This window comes from Bos indicus x Bos taurus, chromosome 13 (assembly GCF_003369695.1).
Source record: "Bos indicus x Bos taurus breed Angus x Brahman F1 hybrid chromosome 13, Bos_hybrid_MaternalHap_v2.0, whole genome shotgun sequence".
Classification (NCBI taxonomy): domain Eukaryota; kingdom Metazoa; phylum Chordata; class Mammalia; order Artiodactyla; family Bovidae; genus Bos; species Bos indicus x Bos taurus.
In genome coordinates this window covers 71,259,264-71,283,308 of record NC_040088.1, presented here as the reverse complement: position 1 = coordinate 71,283,308, position 24,045 = coordinate 71,259,264, and the positions used below count along the sequence as shown (strand labels likewise).

At 43.6% G+C, this 24,045-nt stretch overlaps 1 protein-coding gene and 1 long non-coding RNA gene across 8 annotated transcripts in view; one reads left to right on the top strand and one right to left on the bottom strand.

Moving 5' to 3' along the window:
• The window catches only part of PROSER2 (proline and serine rich 2), a 42,241-nt gene extending 32,557 nt beyond the window's left edge, over window positions 1-9,684 (bottom strand). The window contains exon 1 of one of the 2 annotated variants that reach the window (XM_027560203.1): window positions 9,538-9,684. The gene's annotated coding sequence lies outside the window, so the exon portion shown is untranslated. Of the gene's footprint in view, window positions 1-5,044; window positions 5,793-9,537 lie in introns of those variants that run through there. The other variant, XM_027560205.1, reaches the window with a different exon arrangement.
• A 110-nt stretch (window positions 9,685-9,794) lies between these two features.
• The window catches only part of LOC113903674, a 35,265-nt gene continuing 21,014 nt past the window's right edge, over window positions 9,795-24,045 (top strand). The window contains exons 1-3 of one of the 6 annotated variants that reach the window (XR_003514235.1): window positions 9,795-9,918; window positions 10,174-14,123; window positions 17,467-20,958. This is a non-coding gene — a long non-coding RNA (uncharacterized LOC113903674). Of the gene's footprint in view, window positions 14,124-17,466; window positions 20,959-21,539; window positions 21,898-24,045 lie in introns of those variants that run through there. The other 5 variants (XR_003514237.1, XR_003514238.1, XR_003514236.1 and 2 more) reach the window with 5 other exon arrangements.

Sequence of the window (24,045 nt, the reverse complement as noted above, 5' to 3'; positions counted from 1 at the left end):
TGAGTTTCGTTACTAATAACAAAAAGTAATGACCTAGGAAGAAGCAAACATAAAAGAATCAACAGGAGGAAAATCTAGCTTCATCTGATGAAATGTCTGCAAAGGTAGACACTTCAATTTTTGATATTTTTTAGCCCATTTTTTAAAAATGGAAAGAATCCACCTGCAGTGCTGGAGACTTGGGTTCAATCCCTGGGTCGGGAAGATCCCCTGGAGAAGAGAATGGCAACCCACTCCAGTATTCTCACCTGGGAAATCCCATGGGCAGAGGAGCCTAGCAAGTTGAAAGTCCAAGAGGCCACAAAGAGTTGCACACGACTGAGCAACTAAACATATGCCTACTGCATTTCTGGATTGTTTGACAAATTAAAAAAAAAGATCGAAGGAAAAATCCCAGCTTAAGTTGTTCTATTTTGGTTAAACAAGCTTGTGTGCTTCCTCTTTATTCAGCAAATGTTACCAGAGCAGCCACTGTGTGCTACTCCACGGTGCTAAAACGAACTTCTTACTTGGACATAATAAGTATGCCTTATTGCTTTATAATGCTTTTTCTTTCTCCTGAGAAGCTCAAAAAAATTCTTGGCTGAGTTTTTCATTCCTCCTCACAGCAAAAATAAAGCTGACCGAGAGCACGTTCATCCAGCTCTGGTATTTATAACACCTGGTGAGACCGGAAGCCAAGACCTGGTTTACATGTCTTATCTCAGGTTGAACAGATTTAAATCCAAACCGGAGGGGAGCAGAATTCCCGCAGGACCTCCTGCTGGGTCCATCCACTGTGTCCAGCTTTGAACCCTGTCTTCTCCAGCCTCTCTGCAAGCCCTGCGCCTGCGTCTCCAGAGGCTTCCTCCTGCCCGCACTCTTTCTGGACACCCCCTGCAATCCAGGAACAAAGCACTCAACTCCCTCCCTGTAAATCCAGGCCTGTGGGCACAGGCTCCTACCCCAGTTTTAACAGAGGGGAAAAGATAAGGGGCTTTCAGGACTTTTTCAAGAAATGGGGATAACCAATATGAAATAGGCTTCCCCGGTGGCTCAGTGGTAAAAAATCTGTCTGCAATACAGGAGTGTGTGAAAGTTGCTCAATTGTGTCTGACTCTTTGGGACCCCATGGACTATTCAGTCCATGGAATTCTTCAGGCCAGAATACTGGAGTGGGTAGCCTTTCTCTTCTCCAGGGGATCGTCCCAACCCAGAGATCAAACCCAGGTCTCCCACATTGCAGGCGGATTCTTTACCAGCTGAGCCACTAGGGAAGCCCAAGAATACTGGAGTGGGTAGCCTATCCCTTCTCCAGCGGATCTTCCTGACCCAGGAATCGAACTGGGGTCTCCTGCATTGCAGGCAGATTCTTTAACAGCTGAGCTATCAGGGAAGCAAAGCAGGAGACCTGGGTTCAGTCCCTGGGTAGGGAAGATCCTCTGGAGACGGGAATGGCTACCCACTCCAGTATTCCTGTCTGGAGAATTCCATGGACAGAGAAGCCTGGCCAGCTACGGTCCATGGGATTGCAAAGAGTCTAACGTGATGTAGTGACTCAACAACAACAACAAATATAAAATAGATAATTGGCAAGGACCTGCTGTATAGCACAGGGAACTATACTCAATATTTTGTAGTAACATAAGGGAGAAGAATCTGAAAAAGAATAGATATATGTGTATGTAGATATAACTGAATCACTTTGTTGTCCACCTGAAACTAACACAATATTGTAAATCAACTATTTGTGTGTGTGCTCAGGCATGTCCGGCTCTTTGTAACCACATGGACTGTAGCCCGCCCTCTGTCCATAGAACTCTCCAGGAAAGAATACTGGAGTGGGTTTCCATTTCCTTCTCCAGAGGATCTTCCCGAAGCAGAGATCAAACCCTTGTTTCCTTTGTCTCCTGCCTTGGCAGGCAGATTCTTTACCACCAGTGTCACCTGAATGCTTCAGTTAAAAAAAAAACAAACAAAAACGAAATAAAACAAAGAAATGTGTTCAACCAAATGTTTGTTGAAAAAACTGGAGGACTCTAATGAACAGTCAAGGTGATACTGATGTCAGCATTTCAAGGACTGCTTATCAAACTCTCTGGGAAAAAACTTGGCACCTTGAATGAATCAGCACTGGAATTCGATGATTACTCAAATTACTCAAAATTTGACAAAGGCCTCTTGGCTACTGAAGCTGTCAGGTTCCCCACCGCTTTGGAAAACAAGACTGACATGAGAATTAGTTAGGGAATACAGTCTTAAACACACTGTATTTTTATGTGAATTTTCAAGTTCTCGGACAACATTCTTCCAGAGCTTGAGAAGGGAAGGGTCAGATGTCTGGCCCACAGTTAGTGGATCAAATCACTGACGTAGGTCAGAAATAGCTGGGGCTTCCCTGTTGGCTCAGAGGTTAAGAATCCTTCTTGAAATGCAGGAGACATGAGTTCAATCTGTGGCCTGGGAGGATCCCTGGTGCAGCGGAGCAACTAACCCCGTGTGCTGCACCTACTGAAGCCTACGTGCCCTAGAGCCTGAGCTCCTCAACAGAAGTGGCCGCTGCAATGCGAAACCCGAGCGCTGCAATGAAGAGTAGCCCCCACTTTCCGCAACTAGAGAAAACCCTGGGCAGCAAGGAAGACCCGGCGGAGCCATAAATAAATAAATAAGAAAACAACACCATCAGTGAGAACAAAAATACAGCTGAATAGCCATGGTTAACCTAACGATTTTGGATCTGAATTGACAATTAGCACTGTAAAAAAAAGGAAAGTGTTCTTGAGATGCAGTTCTCGTTGCAGTATGGCTTTAGCACCCGTTGATGTTAAAATATTTTTCCTTTTAATTAACTTCTTTTTAATTGGAGGATAATTGCTTTACAATATTGTGTTGGTTTCAGCCTTACATCAACATAAATCAGTCATAGGCATACACGTGTCCCCTCCCACTTGAACCTCTCCCCACCTCCTGGCCCATCCCACCCTTCCAGGTAGTCATGGAGCGCAGGGTCTGAGCTCCCCGCGTCACACAGCAAATTCCAGCCGGCTATTTTACATGTGGTAGTGTGTATGTTACAGCGCTACTCTCTCTCTCTTCCTCCTGCAAATTGTGTGGAAGGGATTTAAAACAGGTCTCTGGCTTATAAGGAAAATGAGCCCACAATTCCTGGCTCCTCAGAGTTCCGTGTGGGAGCCCTGGTGTAAAATGATCTTTTACATGCCTGGTTGGAACTATGAGTTTTTTTTTTTTTTTAATAAATGTTTCTCCTCAGACAATATCTCTGAAATCACAACATTCATTCACAGTAAGAATGAACAGGGAGGGAAAAAAATACACAACAGATTCACGTTGCACACACTTTACAACCTGATTGATGAAGTGAAGCTCAGCAGGAGCTCAGTCAACAAATTCACTGGGTCTCGATGCGTGTGGGGGACAAATCACATGAGGAAACCGAGGTCAGAGAGAGCTGGATTTAGGCTTCAGCTTTCCACTCTAGAGGAATGCCTTTTCAGACTTTTTCTGCACCAGAACTTCTGCTCAACATTAGACGTTTCCAGCACCACCCCCTTCTCTGTACCATCTTATCTCCTTCATCTTTCTAGCCTCCCTTCCTCAACCCTTGGCACCCTGCTCAACTTCAGGTTACTGCCTCAGTGCACGTACAAACCTCTCCTCCACTGCAGAACCCAGCCACTCATGACCCGTCCATGGTTTGTGCCCCCAAACTCAAGGCTAAACTCTTCAGCATGATGAGTAAAGCCATGGCTCACCGTTCGGACAACCCACTGTCCTGCCCTTGTTGGCCTGGCTCCAACATTACCTCCTGACAGGTCAGGGTACCTCTGACCTCTGCTTCCAAAAGACGCATGGGCCTCTGAGATCGACTCCCACTTGACACCTGTAACACTCTCACTAGATCACAAGTTTCTCGAAGGCTGGGACCATATTCAGTGACATCTATCTGCACTCCCAGGTATGCCCAGCACAGAAGGAACTTGAAAGTTCATGAAAGCGCTTCGAACCCTGGGGATCTTCACAGAAAACGTCAAATGTGCCATTGTGGAAAATAGCAACTGACCAAACTCACCTGTTGAGTATACAGGAACGGAGCCATCTTTTGTCTTTCCACACAAGACAATTCCTTGAAGTGAGCTATACAAAAAGAGCTATTTTACAGACACTCAGAGAATTAGGTTTGTAGGGGAGAGCTATGGTGAAGCCTGAGTGTATCATCTCCAGTTTCAAGGTCTGAGAGCACCAGAGAAGTCACTTAGTCCTTCCCCCCAGGCTCACAGACCAGGAAACTGGGGTCCACAAAGGTAAAGTGGGGAACCCGACGGTTACACAGCTATTTGGTGCTGAAACCTTTGGTGGAGAGAGTTAAGTACTGTTCTTTTTCCCGGTGCCAGGCACTATTAATTGATTAAAAAAAAAAATTACAGCAGAAACTAACGCAATGTTGTAGAGCAACTGTACTCCAATAAAAATTAATTGTAACAGTTTTTGGAACAAATGAGAAAAAGGAAGTAAAATAAAATATAATCTGCAAACATCTAAAACAGAAGCGTCTGAGGAGTGGCAGGTTTGTATCTCCAGGGACAGTTCAGTGACCAGAACATGGCAGATGCCCCAACAGCCTACAAATATTGCTGAATGAACAGACCAGGCCTTCAGATAACTAGAATAGGTAGAATGTTAAATATTTCAAAACTAGACAACGAGGCTTCTGGGAGATGCAGCAGAAGCCGAAAAGAGAAAACGTAAAAAAAAAAAAAAAAAGAAGCCAAACAACAGAATGAGGGTTTGAGAAGGAACATACTATACAAACCAAGTCTTATAAAAGTAAGTACTCTTGGGACTTCCCTGGTGGTTCAGTGGTTAGGAATCTACCTTCCGATTCTGGGAGCTCGTGTTGGATCCCTGGTCAGGGAACTAAGATCCCATATACCGCAGGGCAACTAAGCCCACGCACCACAACTAGAGAGCCCGTATGCTTCAACTAAGACTGACACAGCCAAATAAATAAATAGATAAATAAATATATATTAAAAAAAAAACCTACTCTTATTCACTCGAAAGATGCTGGTGATAGAAAAGTTAATACAAAGGAGAATCAAGTCCTTGAACAGAGTTTTCTCCAAAGAAAATCTCGAAGTGGTCACTAAGTCCATGAAAAGATGCTCATCATTATTAGCCATTAGTGAAATGCAAATCAACACCACAAAAAGACACCACTTCATGACCACTGGGGTGGCTGTAAAAACAAAAACACAGAAAATAACAAGTGTTGGTGAGCATGTGGAGAAACTGGAATCCTCAAACATTGCTAGCGGGAATGTTAAATGGTGCAGCTACCGTGGAAAACAGTTTGGAAGTTCCCTGTAACTTCACTACTCACAAACCAAAAGGTGGAAACTACCCAAATATCCATACGCTGATAATGAATAAGTAAACTATGATATATCCATTCAGGGGAATATTACTCAGCCACAAAAAGGAATGAAGTAATGATTCATGCTACAAATGGATGAATCCTAAAAGCACTGTAAGTAAAATAAGCCAGATATACATTGTATAAGTCAACTGGTATGAAATATTCCAAAAGGCAAATCCACAGAGGCAGAAACAGGTTAGTGGCTTCCAGGGGCTGGAACAGGGGAGGAAGTAGAGACTGACTGCTTAACGGGTATGGATTTTCCTTCTGCGGTGATGAAAAAGTTCTGGAACTGGATAGTGGTGATGGTTGCAGAACATTGTGGATGTACTCCAGTTTATTGAATGTCAAGTATACTGCAGTACAGAATCTGCCTGTCATTGCAGAAGACGCAAGAGACCCAGGTTCGATCCCTGGGTGGGGAAGATCCCCTGGAGTAGGAAATGGCAACCCACACCAGTATTCTTGCCTGGAAAATTCCATGGACAGAGGAGCCTGGAGGGCTATAGTCCTCAGAGTCACAAAGAGTCGGACACAACTAAGCAACTTCACTTTCTTTCTTTCTATATCACATCAGACAAAATAGACTTTAGGGCAAAAATCCTCACTAGTGATAAAAGTAACTATGTGATAATAAAAATTCAATTCCTATTAGACAGTGTATGTCTAACAATATAAATGTACAGATGCATAGTTAGAAATTAAAATAGAAAGTTGTATTTACATATAGTCTCAGAATATTTTTTAGCTCAAATATAAGGAGCTATCAACAAAGACCCCATTACAGTGGGATCTTTCAATACACCTCTCTCAACGATTGACATGTTAAGCACACACAAAGTTAGTGAGAAATGATGAAATTAATAAAGTTCATTTACTGGAGTAGGAAATGGCAACCTGCTCCAGTATTCTTGTTTGGAAAATTCCATGGCCAGAGAAGCCTGGCAGGCTCCAGTTCATGGGGTCACAGAGTCAGACGTGACTGAGCACAGCACACAGCACAGCATTCAGTCATTACAATTGTAGGTATTAACTAATATGAAGAGAGACATATACAAAGAAACAAGCAACAACAAAAAAATAGGATTTCAATAAAGTTCATTGAACGGATATCTGTAGACCTCTACAGAACAAAATGAAAGAAAACATGTTTCTCAAACACATATAATGTGAATGTACTTAATGTCATTGATCTGTACACTCTAAAATGATAAATTCACTGTTCTATGGTTTTCACTATCAAAGAGAGAGAGAGAACCAAGTCTTGAGTGGTAGGTATTTGGAAACATCCAGTCTGAAAATACAAGTTTGTATGGAACAATCACATCGCTATTCAGTAAGGCAGCATGTTCTGCCCTGCACATTTCTTTACCATAAACCTAGCACCTACTTCCTCAAAACACGATTCAAGATTAATGCTGCAGGTTTGGGAGGGGGCCAACAGCATTGCTGAGAAGTGAAGCTTCGGGGTGGTTCTCTACAGAGGCTGCTATGGGGACTGCACGGTCCTGACGCCCCTGTGCTAACGTGAACAGAAGCTGAACCCACTCAGATTCAAGAGAGGAAGGCTGCAGGGCCCCAGGGGTAGAGCTGCCCAGCCCGTCATCCTGAGAACATGCAGGCAGCGGTGAAGCCACCAACACTGCACAGAGAGGGCAGTGGAAGCTGAAAGGAAAAGCCGCCCTCTACCAGCGAAGGCGCAGGTTCTGGGATGCTCCTAGGATGTCCTGGTACCAGTGGCAGCCGATGCACTTGAACTTTTGTTCCAGAGGATGCCCTGTTCTCAGCTCTGCTCCACCCAAGCCTTTCTCCTCTCCCCCAGGCTTCAAGGCTCAGCTCTATCTCTTGGAGTTATTTGAGATGATCTTGACAATCAGCAGAGGGTGCCAACCACAGGCTCCTAAGGTGTCTGAGAGCTTTGGAACCAGGGCCAGGTGTAGCTTCAGCTTCCAATGAAGGCTTTACTCGATCTGGTTTAATCAGTTCGGGTCGAGTGGCAGTTATCTAGGTGTGCTGGTGTGTCCCATGACTAGTTCAGCGCTCAGCACATTGGAAGTGGTCAGACAAGCTTGCAAATATTGCTGAATTAATTTATGATCACCCAGTGTGTTAGTCGCTCAGTCGTGACTCTGAGACTCTATGGACTGTAGCCTGCCAGGCTCCTCTGTCCATGGGATTTCCCAGGCAAGAATACTGGAGTGGGCAGCCATTCGCTTCTCCAGGGTATCTTCCCAACCCAGGGATCAAACCCGGGTCTCCTGCATTGCAGGCACAGATTCTTTACCCTCTGAGCCACCAGGGAAGCCCCATGAATGCCCAGGGCCTGCACTAAAACAGGCAAATCCTGCCCACAGCCTCAAAGAGAGTCAACGTGGAGCCAAACGCCCTCATATTTTCTTAAAATCATCTTTCTCCTTTCCAGACTTCTCTAAATAATCTGATTTTGGCTTTCTGATTTATACTAAAAGAGAAAATGTGTTACTTTTAAATTATCGGCATCCAATATCTTCAGTTCAGTTCAGTTCAGTTCGGTCGCTCAATCATGTCCGACTCTTTGCGACCCCATGAATCGCAGCAAGCCAGGCCTCCCTGTCCATCAGCAACTCCCACATGTAAAAAAACCTCTGTAGTGCTGTTACCAAGGCATATACCCAGTCCCTTAAAAATGGCCATTACAGGTCTGAGCAAGAAAATACACAAGATTCCATACATATACTGTCAAGTTTGGCAAGAGAGATTTTTGACAACTTCCACCCTTCCCACCCAATCCCAAGTAAATAGGGCATTTGTTTGTATTTCCACATTGGTCTCATAAACCAAAATACCTCCTCCACCTAGAAAAACAATCTAACATTCAGACACTGAGCTTTGAGGGCAGACTTTTTTCAGTGCATGCTAGAGCAGTAAGAATGTAGTGCTTAAAGAAAAGCATCTTTAATAAACTTAGGTTCTTCTGTGACCTTACATTTGTATCTGATTTGGTGTTTCTATAACTTCCAGAAATACAGATTAAAAAGAAAAAGTAGTTCTCAATGAAAATTAGAGCCAGAGGAACCTTCTTCCTACAGTCTCCAGCAACAGACCTGAATGTTCTACTGTATTTAGCAGGGGGAAAGGCACAAAATCATTTTCCTTTCCTGTGAGTGTTCGTTTTGCACCAAGTGGGTCCTGGCAAAGAGTTAAATGTTTTCTGAGGTTAGTTCCTGCGGTTTAAAAAAAAAAAAAAAGGCTAGATGCTTAAATTTAGACTCCGTAAAACAATACTGGGAAACTTTCAAAGCCTTGGAGAAATACTGGAGTTTGTTTTATTGCCTTTTGTTAAATTGCACCACATCAGCCACAAAGTCTTCTCTTTTTTAATCCCTCGCGCCCCAGCTCAAGGACGGAACACGTTTCCCGCGTGACTCAGTTACCTGTTGAGGGTCAGGGGCTGGGGAGCGGGGGTGGGGACGGAAATCCACTGGTCACTTTGCACAGGACCCAAGTTTAACAGGTGGCTTCGGCCACCTCCTGCCAATATGAGACTCTCGCCCTCCTGCCTGCGGCGGAAGGGACACAGTGCCCGGGAGTTGCACAGCCGCTGCGGCTCCTCCGAGGAGGGCAGTGGGGCCAGGGCAGGAGTGTTGGGACAACCCCGGACAGCTCTGCGAGCAAAGCAAGAAACGTGCCATTGACCACCGTGCAACCCCCGGCAGGATAGCCTCGGAGTCAGAAAACCACGCGTCCTCCCCACCGACCCCGAGCCGGGCGCACGCCTACTCCCAGGATCCCGAGGGAGGTCCCGAATTTCCTGGGTGAGAGGCCACTGGGCCGACGACAGCCCCTCGGATGGCGCCAGAGTCTTTCCAAACTTCCAAGGGACGAGATGCGAAAGAACCGAAGAACGCGCTTTAAAAGAGATCCCTACCAGGACCGCACCGGCAGCGACCCGCGGGAAGAGCAAGCCGCTGGCTCACTAGGAAAGGGGGTCGCCCTTCCCCTTGGGGCCCCACCCGAACCCCAACTTCCAGCGATCGGCTCCAAACGCCGCCGGGTTCACCGTCGTGCGGGGCGAAGGGATCCGCTGCCAGAGCGCCCTCCCGCTCTCCCACCCTGTCCCGGATAAAGAAGTCCGCACTCACCTGGCAGGAGCGCCCTCCCCGGGGACCGCAGGAGCCCACCCTGACGGCGGACCGGGAGCCGAGCGCCCGCGCCACCCGCTCGCCCGTCTGCTCGCGCGCACCTCGCGGACCATCCCCAGCCGCCCCGCCGCGCGCGCGCTCTTGCGCGCCCTCTGCCGCGCGCTCCCGGCAGGGCGCTCGCTTCCGCGCACACCCGGCTGCGCGCTCTGCGCCGCGCCGCCACGCGTGCTCGTACGCGCTCCCACCGGGGTCTTGGCTGTCCCGCTCTCCAAACTCACAGGGCGCGTGCCCGGGACATTTAAAGGGACCAGTCCCCGCGCCGGTGCTGCCAGGCTGCCGCCTCCCTCAGAGGTCGTTGGTGTCGGTGCCAGGTTTGAATTGGTCCGATCTGAGTGAACCCCTAGCCCCATCTCTGAATTACACAGGGAAACATAGGGATTTGCATTTGAAAGTCTGAATGAAACGGACCATTTTTTTCCTCCTCCTATAGTCAGCTTTAAGAGGTTATTTTATATTTAGCGATAGTAACTATCACGAATCAAATTCTTATTAGCCTCCAACAAGGCTTTTAATAGACACACATAATTTCATTAAATCCTTAGAACAGCTGCCTGATTTCTCATCCCCATTTTACAGAGGAGGAAAACGGAGGTTCAGAGAGGCGAAGAAACGCGTCCAAGAGGTTTTGACCTATTGCGCGGTCCCGTTTCTCCTTAATCACCGTGGAAATGTCCACTGAGGTTATTAGCTGGTTGTGGAAAGCTTTTGTAAGTTGGTGGAAGTGAAATTAATGTTGGTGGAAGTTAATGGGGTGGGACAACTCTGTAAGAAGGGAGAAAGCAAGAGTTGTGGGTTTTATTAATTGCAGGGTTTGATATATACTCAAATGGCAGATATGATAAAAACTCGTATTGCAGAGTACTTTGTACTTATCCCCATTTTACAGAAAGCTAAGGAAGGAAGTGGTTGATGGCAAAGGATGACTGAGTCGCTGGCGACACTTAGGGCTGAGCCTTAATTCCTTAGTCCTGATATCATTTCTTTGCCCTTCCCAGAAGGAGGCATCTGATTAAAGGGAAGAAAACTTTTTCACTAATAACACATTGGCCTCATCTAACTCCCTGCGTCTTTAATTAATGTTTACAAACACTTTAATCTACACCACTTACTACTTAATTAGGCAAGTATTATTACCCCCTCTTTCTGAACCAAATCCAGAAGAGACTTAAATCCTTAATCCTCCTTAAATAATGCACCTAAGCTTTCTGTCCATGTTCTTTTTATGTCCTCTTTTGTACCATTTGTTAAACATTAATGTATTTATCATGAATTGGCTTAGTAAAAAAAAAAAATTAAATAGCCACGGGTGGGAGGTAATATAGGCAACCTCTATCTTTCATAAATTCAGATTTTAAAAAGACATTATGATGAGTGCTTCCCAGAATTTTTCTTTTCCTCTTTACTGGTTGTTGTTTTTCTTAGCTTGGTTAAACTTTTATGATGCATATGCATATGCTTAACTTAGTTATTATAAAGTACACATTATGTTGTGCATACAAATTAAATTTTACATGGTATCTTCTTCCAGGTGAAGAGGAAATATAAGGAGGAAGAAATTGAAGGATGATGGGATTAGGAAGGAAGAAAGGAAAAAGAAAAAGGCAAACAAAAAAAGGTGGGAAGGGAACAAGAAATGAAAATGGGAGAAATGAAAAGGGAGAAATGAGACTGAGGTTACAACCAAGGCAGTAGGGGATGAAGCCAGCCCTGCTAACTGGGACCCGAGCCTTGTGGGAATTTCAAGCTGGCTGCCCTTCTTTGGGGCTGGTGCAGAACTGGCCAGGGCCCAGCGTGAGTACCTGAGTCCTCTGTACTCCTGTCCACATACCTCTGGGCCAACTGAACATACCCAAAGGCGTTAGATGGTGAGAAAGGATGCAAAGTGAAGTAAAAAGCAAAAAATAGGTTAGGGGGGGAATTTAAAGATTGCTCTTCTTAAAAGTACTTTTTTTTTTGTATTTAAAAGTACTTGGGTAACATCAATGGAGAAAAGAGCAAAGAAACATCTGGAGGGTTGTGGACCTGCAATTTTTACTACTTTAAAGTCCATGATACTGACAAAACTTTGCTTTCTGTTCACTTGACTTTTTACTGAATTCTTTTGAGGCTGGTCTTTGCTAAGAAAATACCAGTGATACACGGCCCCAAATATTAGACGATTATTCTTATTACCTTTGTGTAAGTTAAAAACTTTTAAGTAAACTTTTAAAATGTAAGCTAATGATTTTTCTTGTATTAAAATAAGAACTGTGTAAATTGGCTTGAGAAACTGCAATATCTGTAATGACCACTAGAGGGAGGTAGACCGGAAATGGGAAAGAACAGAAAATAAATTTCAAGAGTTTTCTTTACTAAAAAATTATAGTATTTTAGAGCTAAAAGGGGAGATATCAAAAGACATGATTCTCCCTCTCTCTCTCTCCTTTTTTTCTTTTTTTGGCCGCACCGTGCGGCTTGCAAGGATCATATTTCTCCTACCAGGATTGAACTCGGGCCTGGCAGTGGGAACACCAAATCCTAACAACTGGACCACCAGGGAATTCTTCAAAAGACATATGTTTGATTTATGCCTCTTCCATTTAGAATATGTGTAAACTTGAACTATATATTCCTTTTGAGACTCAGTTTCTTACTTGTATGATGAAGCTATTAAACCTACTTTAGGAGGCTAAAACAAAATTATTTTAAAGTTTACTTTAACAAGTAGCAGATTAAAAATGTTAAGAAAATAATGAAAGTGAAGAAAAATACAGGAAATTTCCCCATTTGTTAGTTAAACATAGTATAAATAATAAAGTGAATGTTAGCATATAGAAATAGAATGTTAATATATATTGAACGATACAGATAATAAAATGGAGTAGATAACCCAGAAAAGACACTGGGTCAAGATAGTAAAAAAGTCAATATAGTGTAGATTTTAATATGTGATGGAGTCATCTAAAATAAATTAAAAAGGGACAGATTCTCAATAAATGGACTTAAGAAAACTAGTAATTTGAAAAAAAATCAAGTTGAGCTCATACCTTTCATTATGTGTTAAAAGAAATTTAAGCTACATTAAAGAACTTTAAAACTAGGAAATTTAGGCAAATATTTACGTAACCTCAAGATGAGGGAATAAAAGAAATGAAAAAAATCATAAAGGAAATGACCAGTAGACTATATTACATGAGAGTTTTAAAATTCTGATAACTAACTAAAAATATTGTAAGCAAAATTTGAAAAGAAAAAAAACTTACAAAACTATAGAAAACAAATCTGGCAATTCATTTCATCCTCAATACAAGAGCACACACACATTGATAAGAAAACTCTAATAACTAAATGGAAAAATTGTCTTAAAGAGGAAATAAAAATGATTAGTGTGTATGCCATTATATATTTTTAATTTTCAAATTTATTTATTTATTTTGGCCACACCATGAGGCTTGTGGGATCTTAGTTCACCAAACAGGGATCACAGTTGTGCCCTCAGCAATAAGGGCATGGAGTCTTAGACATTAGACCACCAGGGAATTCCCATGTAATTATATTTTAAAGTGCTTGGATTATCCAGTAATTTAAAATTAAAATAGTAAGCAATATTCACATCTATTATATTAGAAAAAAATTTAAGTCTAATATTTAGTACTGGCAGGAATGCAATGAAATGGAAAGTTTTATATACTATTGGTTGGACATAAGTTGATATAACTTTACTGGAAAAATATTTGTATACTCTGGCCTTATAATTCCATATCTAGGGATTCTATAGAAATAATCAGAGATGAGTGCAAAAATTTGTGCACTGTCTCCTTTTTCATAATGTCAAAAAATTATAAATAACCATAAAAGTCAAAAATTAGGGGAAAGTCTCAGTCGTGTCTGACTCTTTGCGAGTATGCACACATGCTCCTTAAGTAAACTATTAAACTATGCAGCTCTTAAAAATGAAGTATTTTTCATGAACACAAGAAAATACCTAAAGGGGAAAAAAGAACTTTACAAAGTTGTGTGTAAATTACTGTTTCAGCTATGGAAAGTGCATGTATATATTAAAAAACTGAGTGAATATATCAAAAGGATGACGTTCTTTCTGGCGGTATTCATGTCATTCTCATTTTTAGTATTGTATATGTCCCAAATTTTCTGTTCTGGTTCTACATGACTTTTATAAATCAATATAGGTATACACATCTTTTCGAGACAATAAATGCCAATGTGCATAGCACAGAGCCTGGCTTATATCAAAGTCAGTAAATATTTGGTAGATGATAGAAGGAAGGAATAGAAGGAGATTGATGTACTTCAAGGATGACTTGCTAGTGAAATTTCTTGATTTATAAAAAGAAACTATTCTACCAACAAGGAAATTACAACCTGGAGGGCTTTTGGTGATGATTTCAAGAAAAACTTTAAAAGATGATAATAAAGTGGTCCCATACTTCCTGAAAGCAAATAGATCATGTACTACCTTGTTCGTTTTCCAGGTCAGTATTCTGAAGGAGAAATGCATGTGGAAGAAACAAATATGGAAGAAAATGGTAAATAAATTACATCTAAATTCAAAAAAAGTCTGGAAGAGAAGCAAGGTTCTAAAAAGATTCATGGTGAAGAAGTACCGTTCATTTGAGCTTCAGGACCCGCCAAGTGACCGAGGTCCAAACAGGAAGAGAGGATGTATGGAGCCCATTCATTCTTCATCCAAAAATACTTTGTGGTTTCGTATGTGCCAAGTGTTATGAAGGAGGTGCAACAGTGAGCAGTATGGATGAGTTCCCTGTCCAAGGAAAATTTATGATCCAGGAGGGTTTGGGGGATACAGACGAGACTCCAGTGATAAACTAGTTGGTCACCATCTGTCTATTAATCCCCAAATAGAGTAGGAGTGATTCTGCAAATAAAACAACGGTAAGGTGAATGGCATCCTCCCCCCCCCACCCCGACATAAGCCTGAGGACTCATGGTTGGTCTAAATTTGGCCAAACAACTTTGTTTGCTTCTCCTGTTATCTGGCTAGCTTTCGGTTTGCAGATGGAGTATGCAAAGCCAACAGGGTTTTGGAAATGACTCCAGGAACCCGTGGGTGGCTGGGGAGCCGGGGGATAGGAGAGCATTATAGAAGTTTCCTATGCAGTGTCTTTTAATCCTCTCCATCTCCCCTCAAACTTCACTAACGCCTCCACTCCTCAGGAATGCTTTTGGAGTGAGCCTTATTCTCAGGAGATTTGAATGTGGCTGAAACTGGCCTCGGGTGGGTCTCTGAGCCAGGACCCAGTGAGACCCAGTCCTGTTTGTGTCAGGGACATTTGGAAGGAGAGATGAGTACCGTGCATTGGAATACTTAACATTTGTAGCTTGTGTTACCTTCTGCTAAGTTGAATTCTCCTAAAACAATTTCAGTGTAAGGATTTCATTGCACCCAGTTCCTAGGTTTGAGGGCTGACATGTTTTTATACAATTCCACTGTGACCAAGCCATAACTTCTTCTTTGAAGTGACCCTTAACTTAAGGATGTTGATTCTCTGATTTCAAGGGAGCAAGATGCGCCTAGTGTTACAGTCAGAGAATGAGAGGAATCACCAAGGAGGGTCGTTGACCCCTTAGTCGGACAGTGGAGTCCAGGTCTGTCCCCAGCTTTACAGACTCAATAACTCGATTCCTTCAGGATCATCTGGATGTGACCAGGCGCTCAGACACTGGGTCTCAATTGTATTCCCAAGTGGCAATCTTGGTGGAGGAAAGGATGGTAAAATCAAACTGGCAATTCTTTGATAAGCTTAAAAATACTTTACTTCAATTTCTAGATTGTTAAATAGGATTTAAAGTATTCTCTACAGAGAGTCACAATAGGAAAAGATGTTCCCATTCACTGTGTGATAAAAGGTGAGATTTCCCCCCCTGTTGTCCTAAAATTGCCCTGAGAGTCAAAATACTTATTATCTCTTACACTCCCAGTTGAAGAAGTCACTAGGAACTAAGCCCCTCCTCAGGACTTACTGACAGTTGACGCTTCTGAACCGGCCCTTCTGACACCCACACCCTCAACCCCATTTCCAATCCAAGAGGCATGCGGGTCCTAAGCTTTGTGGAGGTGCAGTTAGTATTCACAGTGGGAAGCTGGTCCCTGTCCCCCGTAGGGGACTGGAGGCGGGGGTGGAATATATTCCCTTTCTGTCCTCCCCAGACCATCTCCTTTCTAATCCTCTCCAAGTCAACTGATGAGGGAATTTACATCCACAGAATCCCTTTTGCCATAAAATGTGGCATAATCACAGAGGTGACACCCCAGCGTATCTACAGACTCTACTCATGCTTCAAGAGGCTGGAATCTTGGGGGCCAGTTTAGAATTCTGCCTGCACAGAGGATGAGGGATGAGGTGCCTTTGATCCCCAAAGCCAAGTCTGGGGAGAGTCTTAAGACAATCACTTGTAAAGACTGGAGTACAGCAAAACAGGAAAACTGGACTCTTGCTAGGGTGACCCTGCAGCTGTCCACAGGTCACAAGATGCTTAGCAGGGTAAGAAGGTCTCAGCAAACATCCTAGGAGCCCAGGATCAAGGCACAGTGCGTCCTCTCCTCTAAAGTATGGGAGCAGCCTTGAGAGGCTTGTTACCTGCCCGGGTGGGGATTTCAGGGTGGTCCCTTCCATCGGGGTTGAAGGGCTGCAAGAACAGTAGGCCGGAGGGAAGATGGGGAGCTCTAACCACCCCACTCTTCAAATCCGTCCAGGTGTATGAAGGGGACTCCTCAGTTCCTGGGGCTCCATAAGAGAGAATGCATGTTACCCAAGAGGCAGAACCAGCAAGCTGCTGGTGGGGGAAAGGGGCAATGGGCCAGCAATTGAATTTCAGATGGAATGCCTAGGACTGAATCTTTTTAAAAAATTTTTTAAACATTGTGGTAAAACATACATAAAATTTACTGTTTTGACCATTTTAAGTGTACAGTTCAGTGCCATTAAGTACACGCACAATGCTGTGCAACCATCACCATTATCCGTTCGCAGGACTTTTCCATCATCCCAGATGGAACCTCTGTCCCCATTAATCTTTCACTCTCATTCCCCAGCCCGCACCCCAGGCACCCGACACTCTGCTTGCTGCCTCTATGATTTTGATGACTCTAGGGACCTCACATAAATGAAATCACACAGTACCTGTCTTTTCGTGTCTGGCTTCTCTCACTTAGCACATTTTCAAGTTCATCCATGTCATAGCATGAATTAGAATTTCCTTCCTTTTTAGTTCAGTAATAATCCATTGTATGTATGTGTCTGACTCTTTTCGAAGCTATGGGCTGAAGCCCGCCAGGCTCCTCTGTCCGTGGAATTTCCCAGGCAAGATTGCTTGAGTGCCATTTCCTTCTCCAGGGCATCTTCCTGACTCAGGGATCAAACCTGAGTCTCCAGCATTGGCAGGAGAATACTTTACCACTGTTGACACCTGAGAAGCCCCACATTAAGTATAGACTACACTTTTTTTTAATCCATCCTTCTGTGGGACATTCTTCTAGGGACTTCCCTAGTGACTCAGATGGTAAAGAATCCGTCTGCAATGCGGGAGACCTGGGTTTGATCCCTGGGTCAGGAAGATCCCCTGGAGAAGGGAATGGCAACCCACTCTAGTATTCTTGCCTAGAAAATCCCATGCATAGAGGAGCCTGGCAGGCCACAGTCCCTGGGGCCGCAAAGAGTCGGACACGACTGAAGGCTTTCACTTCACTTCCGTGGATGGACGCTTAGATTGTTTTCACATTTTGGCTATTGTGAATAATGCTGCAGTGAAATTGGGTGCACAAAACTCTCCCACTTTCAATGGTTCGGGGTGTACACCCAGGAGTGGAATTTCTGAATGGCATGGTGTGTGCATGTTTACTTTTTCCAGGAGCCACTACACTGTCTTGCACAGTGTCTGCACCACTGTAGAGTCTGACCAGCGTTGCCTGTCTGAGAGTTCCAGTTTCTCCACATCTTCATCAACACCTGCTATTTTCTTTGTTGTCCCCATTGTTTAATAATTAGAATTGAATCTTAAATACAAAAATGAGACTGGTCTAATAATCAAAAACATTAGGCAACTTTTAAAATCTGGCCAATCTGATCATTGATGTCCTGCTACTCGGGGAAATGGGAACTCAGCGGAGAGCAGCTGGGGGCGGATGCTGACAGCAATGAACCATTCCATGCTCACACCCTAACACGGTGAGAATCTTCTGTAAACCAGTTACAGGCATACAGTTCTTTTTCTTAAAATGCTTACTAGCTTTGACAATGATTCATGTAAGAATGCAGCAGCCCACACATATTTACTGCCTTTTCCATTTCACCTCCATTTGCTTCCAAAACCCTGGCTGTCCAGATTCTGTTGCCATGACTGTTTGGAAGCTGTCTTTTCTGCCAGCTTACAGGCATCTAGCAGCTTGGACCATCCATTAAATAGAAGTATTTTTTCCCAGAGTTGAGTCTGTAGCAGAGTTCACTCTGTTCTCCTTGGGCAAAGACATTCATCACCCTGGCCTTAAATATGATTTCTGAGACCATGACCTGAACAGTCTCTACCTCTGGGCATTATCCACTTTGTTGAACAAGCTGGTACCTCCTCTGTGTAGTCAGGAGTCATGTTTTGAGTTGTCTGTCGGGCATCTCATTAAACTCAAATTCATTCATTCATCTGTTATCCCTACTAGGTTGTGAAAGGTGAGGCTCTCTCCTTAGCATGCTTGAGTTGGGAGAAGTATAGAACAACAGCAACAAAAAAGTTAAATCATTCTGCATGATACAGAAACAGGAGTAATTCACTGGTATCTCACGAAGGGAGTAGAGGTCTTGAAGAAAGAAATGGAAGAATCTAGAGGAATGGGGTTGGGGAGGGCTAGCTAGAAACATGGGAGAAAACCAGGGAGATGTGGAGAGATGCGTATGTAGACATTCTCTATGTGGGAGGTGATGGAACTCAGGGCAGCGACATCCAACATTGAATTTGAAGTGTTTGCACATCGTGTGGTAATTCTCTCTGCTGCTCCCAAGCTGTGTAACACTGGCAGTGCTTTAGGGGAACAGAAGGGGTCACAGTCCATGATTTCAGGACAGCAAGGATGGCTAAAGCGGGGCTGGTAGTAGTGGTGTCAGAGGACAGCAGGGAAGTTGGTGACGGTGTGCGGGAGAAGGAAAACCCCTGTGCTCTCAGGTATTTTAGAGAAAAAGACAAGAAGGTTCTAGATTCAGCTGTTGTGACTGCATTTCATTTTGATATTAAGTGAAACAGTGACCTCAGGAAGTTGGAGGCCAGGGAGATGCTTAGATTATAGAATCTCCATGAACAAGAATTGACCTGGGGCACGAAGTGTCTGTTCTTCATACAAGCTAGCATCCTCATAGGACCAGCAACGTGTGTTTATCATGCCAAATGTTTGGCCCTTGTCTTTTGGGCTCATCATCTCTCAGATCCTGACCTTCTTTCTTAAGCACTTTAAAAGACCTGGAGGGAATTCTTTGGTGGTTCAGTGGTTAGAACTCTGAGTTTCAACTACCAGGGGACCCAGGGAGCTAAGATCCTGCAAGCCGTGTGGCAAGACCCAAAAAAAAAAAAAAATGGTCTGGAGCCTCTCTTGCTCACATTTCAGGAGTGTAAATAATAATAACCCTTACATCCTTATACCATTTCATGGTTAACAAAACTTATTCACTCACATTTAATCTTTTTTAGAAAGTGTGGTTATTCCCATTCTGAGGAAACTGAGGCTCAGAAGTGTTTGGTGACTTGTTCGATCTCATTCGAGTAGTAAGTGCCTAAGTGGCCATTCTAACCCACTGCTCTCTGCTTTTCACTAGAGCTGCTGTTCCTGGGTCTGTGTTGACTGGGTACAGCAGTACTTTTTCCATGTATTTTCTCTCTGTAAAGCCAATTAAGGGATTTGTGCTCATACTGTTGACTATTTTCAAGGTTATTAAATTACTGTTGGGGGGAAATATAAACTTTTTAAATAAGAGTTTCAGGAATAGTCATAGACATTAGAAATGTGGAAATCTCATCAGAAATATAGAAATCTCATCTTATTAAATATTCATCTGAGTGGAATCAGCTGAGGAAATACTATGGGAAGGCTATGGGGATGGCAAAAAATAGAAACTGTGTTTCAGCTAAAGGTTGAGAACTACATAAAAATACATTATTTCGATGGAATGCACCAAAACATTTTCCCAAAGCATTCCACAATTACTGAATGCCAAGTACAAAGTACTACTCTAGACCTGTGAAAAGAGTCTGTGCTTTCATAAATCAAAGAAATCAAAGAGATTCCACGAGTAAGGACAATGCACTTAAAGCAGCATCTCCGCCAACACAGAGTCTTCATTCAGGCAGAACCACAGAAGCTACAGGGAGGTAAGGCTACAGGTCATGTGCCCAGACTTCATTGTTTTGGCCATCGTCACATCTTCCTTTGGTTTTATTTGGAATCCCTTAGCCAGGCTGACAGGGGTCACAGAGATAGACTCAAGACCCTGTAGGTGAGGGGCAGAGCTGGTCAGAGAGAAGATGCAGTCTCCTTCCTACTGACCACCCACCCCAACCTGGGCAGGACAGATGGTCCACCCTGCAACACCTGTATTACGGTAGGAGAATAATTACTCCCAACAGGGAATCTAGACATCCCCATTTTCCAACAGCTGTTTGAGAGTAACAGGGGTAATTGATAACACAAACATCTCTGTGATAGGTTTTGAGTTTTGTCTTCCATCAGCTCATTTCCCACATTTACTAAAATACAGAAAAATTAACTTATTTAATTTTCATTGGCTTTCCCTTCCCTCCATCTTCTGGGATGATATGCTGATGAACTCTGAAGAGGAACAGGCCTGCCTAGATTCATAAATTGAATTGTTGAAGCAATTGAGGTCTGACTCTAGAGCCAAACGCAATATACTGGTAAGGTCGTCTGATTTGATCAGCAGAGAGCATGACAGATAACAAGCCACTTTGACTCATATTGTATTAAAGTGTCCTGTTAAGAAATTCCAAATGTCTGAGACATTTCTAAGAGGGCCACATAATTTTTCCTTTCATAAATGCATTTTACTAAAAGATGTACTTAAATTGTAAGTTCCTCTGGTGCATTAAGAATATTCAAGTTACATATAAAACTACTTCTGCAGCTTAAGCTACATCTACAGCTCTGGTCCTATAGCAGTTTTTATACCTCAATCTCGAAATATTTTTCAGATACCAATTCATTAACTAGATGACATTTTATATTCCATTTTCAGAAGAAGAAACTGAGGCTTCCAGAAAACCTGCAGAAGGATGTGGTTCCTGCTCTCCCATCTGTAGCTCTCTTCAATAAAAGACCTTTGCAAATTGAAGGACACTGCCCAACAGGTAGAGTGATTATCAAAGCAGGGTGTTTTTACAATAGGGGTAGCTTAGTGATAAAGAATCTGCCTACAGTGCAGGAGACACAGGTTCCATCCCTGAGTTGGGAAGATCCCCTGGAGGAGGAAACTGCAACCCACTCTAGTATTTTTGCCTGGAAAATCCCCATGGACAGAGGAGCCTGGTGGGCTACAGTTCATGGGGTCACAAAGAGTCAGACATGACTAAGCGACTATAAAACAAATTATTACAATAAGACAGTAGTAGAAAAACACACTATGATTTTTGGCAAAATAGCTTTCAGACAGTTGAAGAAAGCCATAAGCATTGGAATAGAGGAATAAAAGGCTATTTAAATGTATTTTAAAAAATAAAGCATTTGTTCTCTGGCCCAGTGAAGGGTGGGAGTGGCATTGCCTGGACATCTTTAAATAAGTAAAAAAGTATCTAGTAACTAGAACTGCAGGATCCGTGCATGCCAAGGCTGTGTGTCATTTCAGTGCCAGCCTGTGGGCCGACCACCCCCTGGGGTCTGATCACTATCTCCTGGGCACGGTTTGCTATCTGAAGGCCTTCCATTTCACCAGGGCTTGCCTCCAGGAGCAGCATACGCTGTCCTGTGGGGACAGAGCCTTCTTGGCAGCCATTTCAAGATTGTGAAGTGATGACCCAGTTCCCTTAAGAAACAAACTGCGAGGAGACCATGGATGAGGGATGGAAGCAGAAGGCCTGAGGCTCATCAAATCCCCCCAGACATCAGAGACCCACCCCTCCGCTGGCTTGGCTCATGAGATGTGGCTCACTCATCCACACATTTTTTCATGGGCGATCAGAATGGAACCTGCTGCTCATATCAAGATGCTGAAGTCAGGGGCTTCCTTGATGGCTCAGTAGTAAAGAATCCACCTGCCAATGCAGGAGACACAGGTTCGATCCCTGGTCCAGGAAGATCCCACATGCCGCGGTACAGGTAAACCTATGTGCTACAACTACTGAGCCTGTGCTCTAGAGCCCAGGAGCCATAACTACTGAGCCCATGTGCCACAGCCACTGAAGCCCGAACACTCTAGAGACTGTGCTCCACAACAAGAGAAGCTGCTGCAACGAGAAGCTCATGCACTGAAACTAGAGAGTAGCCCCTGCTCTCTGCAACTAGAGAAAAGCCCTCGTAGCAAAAGACCTAGCGCAGTCAAATAAATAAATATAATTGTATTTTTTTAAAAAGATGAAGTCACTTACTCATTATGAAGCCATTGAATTGTCTCTTTTTTTCACAAGTGGGACTGAACCACCAAGCTTAGTGGAACAGAACTTGGGGATCTGCTGTAATAATGACTCAGTTCTTTTGTGGCTAATAAGCAGACAAGTTGGAGTGAAGCCCCAGTCTGTGAGGTGTGACTGCTGCTGATAAAGGTTCCTGCTCACACATGCCAAGCTTAGGCCTGCCTTCTCAGCTGCATTCCTCCTTCCTACCCCCAAATTCCCTCTTTACTGGATCCTTGCTGCTTCTGTGGCCTGAATTCTTCCTGATCTGCACCCGCATCTGCCAGTTTGCTCTCATTCTGGCTCCTTAAAGATGTTGCTGGTCCTTGAAATTCACAGCTTGAGTGCTGCTGCTTCATGGAGATTTCCTGTGTGTCCCCCCAAAATCCCCACCTCTTCCTCTCTCTCTTTTTTTTGTTTTGCCTTAAATATATATTTCTTTCTTTAAATTGAAGTATAGTTGATATACAATATTTTGTTAGTTTCTGGTGTACAGCAAACTGATTTGAAGATATATATATAAAAAACTAGAGAGTAGGACTGTTATATATACATATACTGGATTGATGTATATACCGATCCTAAGTGAAATCATCCACAACTTGGTATTATTTTTGCTTTGGCTCCATCCCTTCATTCTTTCTGGAGTTATTTCTCCACTGATCTCCAGTAGTATATTGGGCATCTACTGACCTGGGGAGTTCCTCTTTCAGTATCCTATCATTTTGCCTTTTCATACTGTTCATGGGGGTCTCAAGGCAAGAATACTGAAGTGGTTTGCCATTCCCTTCTCAAGTGGACCACATTCTGTCAGACCTCTTCACCATGACCCACCTGTCTTGGGTTGCCCCACAGGCATGGCTTAGTTTCATCGAGTTAGACAAGGCTGTGGTCCTAGTGCGATTAGATTGACTAGTTTTCTGTGATTATGGTTTCAATGTGTCTGCCCTCTGATGCCCTCTTGCAACACCTACCGTGTTACTTGGGTTTCTCTTACCTTGGACGTGGGGTATCTCTTCACAGCTGCTCCAGCAAAGCGCAGCCGCCACTCCTTACCTTGGACGAGGGGTATCTCCTCACAGCCGCCCCTCCTGACCTTGAACGTGGAATAGCTCCTCTAGGCCCTCCTGCGCCCACGCAGCCACCGCTACTGGACATGGAACAACAGACTGGTTCCAAACAGGAAAAGGAGTACGTCAAGGCTGTATATTGTCACCCTGCTTATTTAACTTATATGCAGAGTACATCATGAGAAACACTCAGCTGGAAGAAGCACATGCTGGAATCAAGATTGTCGGGAGAAATATCAATAACCTCAGATATGCAGATAACACCACCCTTATGGCAGAAATTGAAGAGGAACTAAAAAGCCTCTTGAGGAAAGTGAAAGTGGAGAGTGAAAAAGTTGGCTTAAAGCTCAACATTCAGAAAACGAAGATCATGGCATCTGGCCCCATCACTTCATGGGAAATAGATGGGAAACCGTGGAAACAGTGTCAGACTTTATTTTTTTGGGCTCCAAAATCACTGCAGATGGTGACTGCAGCCATGAAATTAAAAGACGCTTACTCCTTGGAAGAAAAGTTATGAGCAACCTGGATAGCATATTCAAAAGCAGAGACATTACTTTGCCAACTAAGGTCTGTCTAGTCAAGGCTATGGTTTTTCCAGTAGTTATGTATGATGTGAGAGTTGGACTGTGAAGAAGGCTGAACACCGAAGAATTGATGCTTTTGAACTGTGGTGTTGGAGAAGACTCTTGAGAGTACCTTGGACTGCAAGGAGATCCAACCAGTCCATTCTGAAGGAGATCAGCCCTGGGATTTCTTT